Source organism: Stegodyphus dumicola, chromosome X1 (assembly GCF_044657685.1).
Source record: "Stegodyphus dumicola isolate Sdum_Otavi_A_Nest chromosome X1, ASM4465768v1".
NCBI lineage: Eukaryota > Metazoa > Arthropoda > Arachnida > Araneae > Eresidae > Stegodyphus > Stegodyphus dumicola.
The window spans coordinates 27,549,486-27,560,887 of NC_140780.1; the positions used below are offsets into that span (position 1 = coordinate 27,549,486).

The 11,402-nt window shown below is 35.1% G+C and overlaps 1 non-coding gene across 1 annotated transcript; it reads left to right on the plus strand.

The window, feature by feature from the left end:
• Positions 1 to 1,453: 1,453 nt before the first annotated feature.
• TRNAT-CGU (transfer RNA threonine (anticodon CGU)) lies at positions 1,454 to 1,526 on the plus strand. The gene has a single exon. It is a non-coding gene; the product is annotated as a tRNA-Thr (tRNA).
• The last annotated feature ends 9,876 nt before the right edge of the window (positions 1,527 to 11,402 follow it).

Consider the following 11,402-nt stretch of genomic DNA (forward strand, 5'->3'; position numbering starts at 1 on the left):
ATTTTGAATGTTATCACCATGTATTATTTTTAAACAAATTATATAGCGAATATAAAATGAATATATAACAATACAAATAACAGGATGATACCACCAAATATATATGTAATAATAAAATTCCATAGTCAAGAATACACTTAAAATTCTAACTGTACGTTCTTTTCATTTTTAATGGCGACGGTCTCTTATTTGAAAGTACGTGGAATTAAATCCACAGCCCCGTAGTCAAGTTGTTTTTCTCGCCTTTTCTACACGTACAGTTTTAGAATGTTCTGGAAATATTTAAAGCGAACTGGATTGGCTGACGAGGCTGACGTCATTTCTTGGAAGCTCCGCCTTTCCAGAGGCTATAAAAAGACTCGCAAAAGAATATCGGGGCTTTTTCTTAAATGTCACGATGCAGTAAACCTTCATACAAAATATTATTAGTAGTTCTTTTTTATTTACTCCGGATATCTGATTTTGTAACTGCTATTTCTCCTGAATAATAATAAATGGATCCTGTTTTCTAAACTTATCGTCTGATAATTTAAGCTACGACTACATTTGTATTTCTTCAGCAATCTATTTATTTAGGACAAAAGCTGGTGCATCACATATATATGTATGAAAAATAAAAAATGCATGACAAAACAAATAAAAAAACGTTTCCACCAAATACTATCACTATGTATTATTTGCAAAGAAATGATGTAGCGAATATTAAAAAAATTATGGCAACATTCAAAATTTTACTGGGAATTCTGCAAAGATCCCCGACATAAAATATTTTTTTTTTAACTTTCGCGCACCAATTTGTTGCCGTTTGGCGAAGTGTTAAATATTTAATATTTTAAATTTAATCTGCATGTTATATATCAATACACTAAACGATTTAAAAGCAATTCTTTACCTTTTTTATAAATTACCACTGTACCGTGAAATTACTGTAGCTGGATTTACCAAGAGCAATATACGTTTTTTTTTTTTTTTTTTTTTTTCTTTTTTTTCCAAATAGTACCTTGCCTCTGGCCGCGCCAGCGGCTATTTATTTGAAAAGTGACTCCAAAACAAAAGTGATACGGCACGAAAATGAGGTTCGAGAATAATAACCCTTTTGAGGAAAAAAGTGTGTTGGGAATCTTAACACTTTATCAGGAATTCTAAAAATATGCTGTTTTTGAAACATTTAGGATTTTGATTATAAAGTATTAGCAAGCCTTCGTGGTGTAGGGGTCAGCATACGCGGCGCGTATTCGAGAGGTCCGTGGTTCGACTCCCGGCCAGGGCATTGCTCATTTTTCATATCTCCTGCTGTCAAAAAATACCTAATGTCTCTACAGTGGCGCTTGAACTAAAAATGGTGGTGGATGATGTCTCTCTGCCACCAGGATTTGGCGATAAGGTCCCCTAATCCCCATTCGCCCTTTAAAAAGGGGGATTATATAAGGTATTTCTCCCGCCTTCTTAGCATGCCTTCGTAGTGTAGTGGTCAGCACGCTCGACGCGTATTCGAGAGGTCCGTGGTTCGAGTCCCGGCGAGGGCATTCCTCTTTTTCATCTTCCTGCTTCGAAATAACCTAATGCTATTGCATTTTATGCGGCCTAAAAAAGTTATGTTTAATAATAAAGTTAGAAAGACAGAATAGTTAGAATTAGTGACCCACTAGTGGCCGAGCAATAAAACCATTGAACAATACAGTAGTTCGATCCGGGAGCAAATCCGGGAGAGAAAGCCGGCTGCAAGAGAGTCTTTCTCTTGTGTACCGTGAATGCAAGCGAGTTTTCTTAAAACGTCCTAAGCGAAATTATTCAGTTTACTCAAGCAAATATTCCTCGAGCGCTTTGACATAACCTTAAATGATATTAATATTTTAAGTAATTCGCTAATTATATGAATATAAAAATATTCAGATTAAAATAGTTCAATGCATGTTTTATAGTTATACGTTATGAATATTCTGGTACGTATTTTCAACTAGGTAGCTTAAGCAGTTATCTATTCTGAAAGATTTCAGTTTGTAAAAGCCCAGGAAAGAAATTTTAGGTTTTATTTAATTTTCTTAACAGTTAATTTTATCTTGAAACAAACTTTCCTATTATCATTGTTTTCAACCCACACTCTCTTGCCAGAATGAGATTTCATTCACTCGCGTGTTATGCAGAGTAGTGTAGAAAGATACTATTTAAGCTGATGTCTGAGTAACTTTAGACAGAGCGGCCATGCATAGTAATTGGCGATTCGTCTACGTCGGTGGTAGGACTAAGAGCCAACTACGCGGTGAAATACCTGTGTGCAGCTTCAGCTAATTATTCAACTTTTCAGCTTAGTTTTACATTTCTGTTGAGTTGCCGCTAAAATGCTTGGCGAGGATTTGTAAGCACCAGGACTGCCATCTGTAAATACTTCTCTTGAGTTGAATAAAAAACTCTTTTCACCCTTTCCTGCGTGTTGTCACTGATACAGTTGAATGTAGCGAATAGTCACTTCATAGTTCAAGGAAAGATCTAGCCGTCAAAAGTAACTTTAATTTAGGTACAATCTTACGAATTTATAATTAAAATATTTTAAGAGCTTTAATTTTTGTTTTTAAATAAATTACAGACGTCGTAAACATCACGTGCGATCTTTTTTAACTCTACCTGTCAGGCTATTAGCAATTTTAATTTCAACAATTTTTCCAAAGAATTCATTTTGATTGCAATTAATATCAACACAATAGCTTAATTCTGCTACACCAAGCGCCAAATATTAAGGATCACCTTCTTGTAGCTAATAATAGTGTACTAAATGTCTCCTTATAGTAGTTTCGGGGTTATCACATTTAGCGTCAGTCCCCGCTAGACGGATTTTTCTGAAAAACGAGATTATGGTAGCATTGGTTTAAATGGGAAGATTCCTAGAACAAACAGCTCCGCTGGAAGTGAAGTCCCGCCTAGCTACGGAAGCGATGTCCCGCGGGATATGTACGCGAGATATTTTGAAACTTCGACGAAAATGTTCCGTCTGCAGCTCTGTCCCGCGTAGAGATCAACCAATCAGACGAAAGTTCTGCTTCTGAAGGATGACGCGATCCCAATCTGAGCGATAATCGATTACTATTTGGCGTTCAATTCTGTTTAGTAAGTAAAAACGGTAACCTAGCTACGTAGATTTCGTAGAAATGTGCGATTCTGAGAAATGTCTCTTTCAACGTTCAGTCCCTCGTAGCGGGAGCATATGTGATAGGGACTTTACTTAAAACAGTTTTAATTTTATCTGCATAAGGAAAAAATTACTTTGTTAAAAATTACCGTATCGGCTAACTGCTATCTTAACAAACACAGCTTAACAAAGTATATACTTGTAGTTCGAAGAATTCTTAATTAATGTACTTGCGGATTTTTAAAAACGATAATCACTCAAAATGACATTTCTTACTATTAATACATGTTTTAGAATTTAACTGGTAATTTCTCATTCTTAACAGTTTTTGTTTACATTCTAAGTATATCCAGCACACGGACGTGTAATTCTGTTTTTACACAACAAATAGGTCCTCCTCCCTCTTCCTCTCCAAAAAATAAACAGTAAAAAAATTGTCTTGTTTGTAAAATAAACAGTAAAAAAATTTTTACTGTTTATTTTACAATTAAAAGACAATTTTTTTACTGTTCCAAAAAATAAACAGTAAAAAAATTGTCTTGTTTGTAAAAAATTGTCTTGTTTGTAAAATAATGTATTCAAGTAGGGAGCTGTTTTCTTGATGTTTCGTTCACTTTTTCACATTTTTGGTATTGTATTATTCCAATATCTGTTTAGATGAATGAAAAACGCATGAATTTTAATTGGTAAACCAGATGACAAAAAACTGTAAACTATTTATGTAGTTTTATTCGATCCGAAACGGGTAATTAGTTTAATATCCCCTTCAAGATGTAAAGCGAATTATAGCTGTATCTGGAATAACTACAAAATCGTGGAAAGTTCTGAATAACCTTTCAATTTAAACAGATTTAGAGAGCATAAATACACTTTCTTGCACTAATAATATCAGCCACAGTTCGTGGTGATGCAACTAAAGGAACAGTCAAATTCAAGTTAAAACGCGGAACAGTAATTAAGGGGTGTTGGAACCCCAAAATATTCAAAAAACGGTGATTTCGGATTTTTGCATTTTCAAATTCTCTACACTTTTATCTTTCTAAAAATACCATTCTTTAATCTCTATGACAATTAGAACTGTAAAAAATCTAGTTTTAATTTGTCATCGAATGCTTTGATGAATGAGGATTTTTTACATAAAAACGCGTTTTTCTCCAAACGTGATTTTTTTATACTCGATGTACCTTTTCTCAGGAACTACTGCTCACAGGTATCTAAAATTTTTATCGCTTATTTGTTAGGTTTCCTAATATTTACTGAAATGAGCTTTTTGTGATAAACTAAGAAAAAAAAATTAATTTTTTTTTGTGTGTGAGAAAAGTGCTAAATTTTACTATGCCTATCAAAATATTCTGTAAATTACTCTAAAATTCAAAATGTTTCAAAAGCTCATTTCAGTATAATCAGACAGGTATATTTTAATTACACAAAAAATTTCAAGCGTGTATCTACAGCAGATTTTAAGAAAAGGTACGTCGAAAATGGCCAATTTAACATTGTCGGTATAGTGTTTGCTGATACACCTTAAAGACTGCACAGTTACTCTAAGCTGGCTCAGTAATTCCAACCACGGCATAAATGTTATCAGAGACGTAACGCAATAACTACAACTATCAAAGCTAGCAGAAACTAAACGTAGCGTGCACGAGCGGCAACAGAAGTGATCTGTCTTAAAATCCAAAATCCTCAATTTAAATAACAGCTAACTCATTCAAATTCTGGAGAGAGGAAAACGGAAGGGAGAAAGTTGTAAAAAAAGTTTCAAAACATAAAAACTTTGTTAATTTAAATAATATTAATAACGGTACATACTTATCAGCACAGTTTAACAAATTTGCATTCCATACGAAAGAGCCATACGTAGGTTATGTTATTTAAATAATACAAAGCACATGAGAGCTGTCTTCGTCGAACTTGTCTTGAGACTTACTAATGGAAGTATCTGATGCGGACACCACATGACTTCCTTGTACGACCTATTAAATTATATACATTTTTTGCTGCACTTCATTTAAACTTATTTACTCTATAAGGTATTTCTCCTGCCTTCTTACCATGCTTTCATAGTGTAGTAATCAGTACGCTGGGCGCATATTCCAGAGGTCAGTGGTTCGATTCCCTGCGAAGGCGTTGCTCATTTTTCACATCTTGCCTGCTTCCAAAAATACCTAATGTCTCTACAGTAGCGCTCAAACTAAAAGGGTGGTGGATGATGATTCTCCACCCCACACACGATTTGGCGATTGGGTCCCCTACCCCAGTCGCCTTTTAAAAGGGGGAGTATATAAGGTACTTCTTGCGCCTTCTTAGCGTGCCTTCGTGGTTGGTTGGTCTGCATACTGGCCGCTTATTCCAGAGGTCCGTGGTTCGATTCCCGGCGAAGGCTTTGCTCATTTTTCAATCTCTCTTGCTTCGAAATAACCTAATGTCTCTACAATTCGAATGATTCTAAATTAACCGATCCCTCAAAGCAGGTTTAAAGAGACATTGAAAATTGCAAATTCTTAAATTATATCTCCGGGTCACCTTTTTGTCGTACGAGAGTTAAACTTTTTATAATTTTATTTTTTCATTAAGAGTATAAACTTTCCCAAATATAAGTGTAGGAACCAACACATGTCATTAAAAGTTAAATTTTGTTGTTTGAATTAATTAATTACCATTAAATGAATACTTTTTTTTAATTTGACGTTGGCAAAGCATTAATATTTTCGTCATTTAAAACGCTTCTGTATTTAGAAATATATGACTAGGAGCAACGATTGCAAAAATAAAGGTCAGATAAGGACTTTTTCGCCAGATAAGGAGTGTCGGTGTATATATATATATATATGCGTTTGGTACTGCCGATTGCAATAAAAAAGGGTGGTGCTCTACTAAATGTTATAGCAGTCCCATATACAAAATTTCAAAATTCTATGTCTAATCCTGTTTGAGTTATGCAAGATACATACAGACACGCGTACGTACATACAAACGTCATTGAAAATTCCCTTTTAAATCCATTTTACAATCCGTTTTGAGAAAAAAAAGGGGAGAAGGGGTCCTGTCCGTACGTACAGACGTTGGGCCCCTCAAAAAAATCATCCAAATGTTTCGGGAACGGTCAAAATGGATATTTCCGTAAGAATATTATTATACCGCAAATTTTTTGCGATTAGAATACTTCTTTCATTCCGCACCAGGAAGTAAAAATAGCTCGCGTTTACGTTACATACCGTGAAAACCATGAAAATGCCCGTGCCACCAGCTTGTTTGTCGGATTTGCTCGCAAATCCATTTATCAGTGCTCACCGGTCTTATCCTCTCAGCTACTGATAGACTTCAAAAAGCAAAGTAAAACAAAACTTTTCTAGATTTCTTCTGTTAAATATCCAAACACTTTTAACTTTAAATACAAAAGAAGAAACCATGACGATTATTTTAGGTTGGTAACACATCACTGAAAAGTCAATGTAACAAGTTATATTCATTTTTCGTTCCAGTTTGCTTCGCTTTTGTTTCAGTTTCATGACTTGAAGATTGCTGCGGAAAAATATATAAACCAGTTTCCCGAAAAAAATGTTTAAGAAGGAGTTCAAATAAAGCAAATCCCTAACAACAGCTTATGAATGAGTCATTTAGTTAGTCGACACGCTATTGCAGCCATATCAGAACTTAGCTTTTCTTTAGTTACTTTTCTCAAGTTCTGCAGCGGTATCTAGTATTCAGCAGTACATTTAGTATGTGAAACTTTGAATTATTTCTGGTAGCTGAAATTAGTACTTCCTAAGCTTCTCACCAACTCAAGAGTACTTTTAGAGCCTTAGAAGCTTTAAAATTCAGTCGTTTGGATGTCTATAAGCGACAGTGGTTTTCCTTTTGCAGTTGCACTGTTATTTAACGTATACCAAAAATGTGTAACTCAATGAATTTTAGCTGTTATCTATTTATCTGTTTCTATAATTTTTGTAATTATTAGTAATTACGTCTAATTACAGTACATAGCCTAAGGTAACAGGCCGTTAGGTTAGTCAGACTAGGAGTTTCAGAAACCTATAAAACCAATCTATGCATTAAAGGTAAACTGAGAATTCCACAAAAATTAAGCATTAAGAACCCTCGGCACCCATTACTGCCACGTTACGTTTTCAAGTTTAAAACAACTTCCAAATAAATGACCATAAAAACGACCTTTCCATTATAAATCTAAATTGGAGAAATACGTACATTTTCCAATGGGAATATTTTTTGCAGAGTTAAATTCAAGCGCAAAATTTTAAACGATTATCGAATGAACAATGTTAGGTAAAATTAAATCACGTCTAAAGATAATTAGATTTATTTAATTTATTTAAACCGTTTTGAACCTGCCTTGTAAAAAAGCCATAAGAATTGGACTTACGTGTAAGATGTAAATGTTCAATATTAACAGAAAGACCAAAGCTTCTAATCCTTTGCGGGAAAAGGTCACTTTGCTTTCAACCACTTATTGTACAGGTAAAATTAAAGTTCCTGTGAAGTTCATTATTCTTACCTTCCGCACACAGATCAGTGAAATCAATTGATACCGAAGATATGGAGATGAAAAAATAGTTCTCCAGATCCCTCCTAGAGTAGGGAGTTCCGAGAAACAATAGGACAATGCTTAAAAAGGACTAGCTGCATCTGCTGTGGGTTACCGAGCGAAACATTATTGTCGCGGTGGCATTGAGAGATTAAAAAAGTGGGTCCACTTTTCTCATATTCACTTTTCCTCCCTCCTGCTCTAGGGGGTAAGTCTCCATATTTAAAGATTTATCACCCTTTCAGGTAACCGCAGAGTTAAATGGGGAAATAATCCATGATACCTTTCCCCATCCAGGACCCCGATTCCGCGTTTATTTTCTGAAGTGATAATTTTAAGAAACAAATTTGTAAAATATATGCTGAGTTACATTGCATCACATATACTAACGTAATTATTCAAATCTGTACCAAAAAAAAAAAAAAAAAATACCAAACGTACTAAAAAAATAAAAGCTTAGGATATTGCAATTAATTTTAAATATAATTCTGAAAATATAAAATTCTATTTATATTTTTGCACACAAAGTTCATAATAATAATAATAATTATGCGAATATTGGGTAACATGCATTGTATAAAAAGAAGAAAATAAAATACATTTCCAAGCATTCATCTGAAAGTGAAAGTGAAAAACGTACGTGAAAGTATGGCTATAAGGAAATGCCTCGGGAAGTCTTACACTCGGGTAGAATGATTGGCAAGCTTGAGGAGCATTGTAGTTTGACGTCTGTCGCTCAAGAATTTGGAACTGAAAAAAAATTCTTTTCACGAGCTTGGAAAGCCTTCCAAACGATAGGTACAGCTGCAAAAATGTTTGGTGGTGGGTGGCCAAGGAAACCAATGGTAAATGATGACTGATATATCGCCCTAGAGGCGAAAAGTGATCGAAACCAGATAGCCGGCAACATAGCTCAGCAGCTGCGTACGGGTTGGACAACAGGTAATCCGGTAAACCGATATACTTGTTGTCCGGTTGCCGTGCCTGTGGACGAATTCATAAAGAAGGCTAATTCCCCATTGAACGCTGTATACCATTGGCGATGCCTATGTGCGGCACCGTTTACATTGATGTAGAGACTGGTCACCTTGTAGAGACATTAGGATTTTTTTTTTGGAAGCAGACAAGATGAAAAATATGCAACTGCCTTCGCCGGGAATCGAACCACGGACCTCTGGAATACCGGCCCAGCGTGCTACCGTTACACCACGAAGGCACGCTAGAGAAGCGGGAAAAATACCTTATATACGCCCCTTTTTAAAGGGCGACTAGGGTTTTAGGGGACCTAGTCGCCAAATTCTGGGTGCAGAGAGTCATCATCCTTTTAGTTCGGGCGCCACTTGTAGAGACATTAGGTATTTTTTTGGAGCCAAAGAGAGGAAAAATTAGCAACACCTTCGCCGGGAATCGAACCACGGACCTCTGGAATACCGGCCCAGCGTGCTGAACCACTACACCACGAAGGCACGCTAGGGAAGCGGGAGAAATACCTTATAACCTCATCATTGAAGTCATGTCCTCTTTACCGATGAGAGTCGAACATCAGGCAAAGAAACCGATGGGGTTGTCTTGGTACATGGGGAGGCATTATGATAAACGGAAGGACGGAGTTCACATTTTCGACAGAGGTTTACTTACCAGACATCATTTCTGTGATGAAGTTATCTTCCCCCAGACGTGTCTTTTCCAGGGTGTCATTAGTCCTGACTTCGTTTTTATGGAGGCCACACAGGACTCATGCTGTTGAGGAGCTCCTGTAAAGTGAAGATATCCACGGAATGGAATGGTCAGCGTTCTGCCATTTAAATCCCACTAAACTATGTAAGATACTTTAGAGAGATGCCTTTGGCCCGATTTTACCCTCTGAGGGACACCAGACAGCTAGAACTGATGCTCTTTGAAGAATTAGCTCTTTCTCCAAGAAATGTTAGATAATCTTGTGTTGAGTATCGACAGATGATGCAATATAATCACTGCAGTTAGGGGAGATCATATCCCTTACTAAGGCTGTTTCATTTGTTGTCCTTCCTCTTGGACAGACAGTTTTTTTGTATCAATGCCATTCTGTCAATAAAGTCCTTTTCTATTCATTCCGTACTGTATGCACTTATTCATTTTTTTTTTTTTTTTGGCTACTATACTTCCCTTATCCTTTAAGTACTACATTGTGACTCTATAGTATGAATTTCATGCCTCCAAGTTGATGTTTTGAGGAGTAAGTTGCCTAAGTTTTTCACACTAGAGTATGCACATATCCCTATACAGTCATTAGAATTTTTTGAAGCTTGAAACGTGAAAAATGAGAGCAATGTCCTCGCCGGAACTCGAACCTAGACCTCTCGAATACACGCCAAGTGCGCTACCGTTTCACCACAAAGGCATGCGGGAAAGGAGGGAAAACTGTGGAGTTTAAACATAAATACTATTTCGACAATATGTAAGTAGGGAAAAAATTGTATTATATTCTTATTAATGCTAAATGTTATATATATATATATATATATATAATGCACCAATACGTAAATCTGTATGCAAAATAGATTGAAATAGTATTCTGATTACTAAAAGCTTTAAAAAATCTGATGTGTACACCACATGACTTCCTTGTATTGGAATATTAAATTATACGCATTTTTTCTTGCATTTCATTTAAACTTATTGGATTGAATTAAATCTACTTCGCCGACAGCGCATAAACCACAATAGAATAAATGCATTCTTTAAAATTCACTCTAGTATTTGTTTACCATAGTGACACTCTGGCGCTAGATTCACTTAACAGTATTAATAATTATATAACAGTTAACGTATATAATAATTATATAACGGAAACTAAGTTAACTGTTATATAATCCAATAATTATATAACAGTTAACGTATATATTTCGTTCATATTATAACTCATAATGCACAAAATTTATATCATTTAAAGAATAGAATTATCTAATCGTTTCCACATGTTCTGTTCAAATACTATAATAAAGCTAGAATGATGCATAAAAGAAATTAAGCAAACAAAACAAAAAAGAAACAGTTTTTCACAGACGATTGAGTATTTCTCATTTAATTAATTCAGTTCTCACTTCGCGAGAAGGCAAAAATACATAAAAACTCAAAATATCTATATTAAAAATTACGAAGTAAATCTCAAACACTTATTTCCTCGAAAAAATTCCAGAAAGAATTAAGCATGATTTAATTGGAAATAATAAATGAATGCGTTATCTTTGTTATTGCGAAGCTAAGTTTCTCTAGATTGGCAACAAATCCACTAGTCTCCTGTTTCAAATGTAAACATCAATGGCCGCCATTAAAAACAGGCTTAGCGGCAATTAAACAACTTTAAAATTGCTGATAATTCTAAAAATATTGCACACAGATTTACTAAAGGCATAAAATCCTTAAATGGAAGATAAAAACAACATAATTCAATCATTTTTAAAGCAAAAAATGTACAATTTAAAAACATATAAGAGTAAAGAAACTGAGATTACTGAGCCGGGTAACAGAGTGGATATATATATAAATATATTTATATACGTTTGGTGCGGCCGATTGCAACCAAAATACGAGGTGCACATCTACATGTTATAGCAGTCCTATATACAAAATGTTAACGTTCTGTGGCTACTCGTTTTTGAGTTATGCGAGATACGTACGTACGCACGTACGTACATATGTTCATACAGACACCACCAAAAATTCTCTTCAGAATTAATTTTAAAGTAGTTT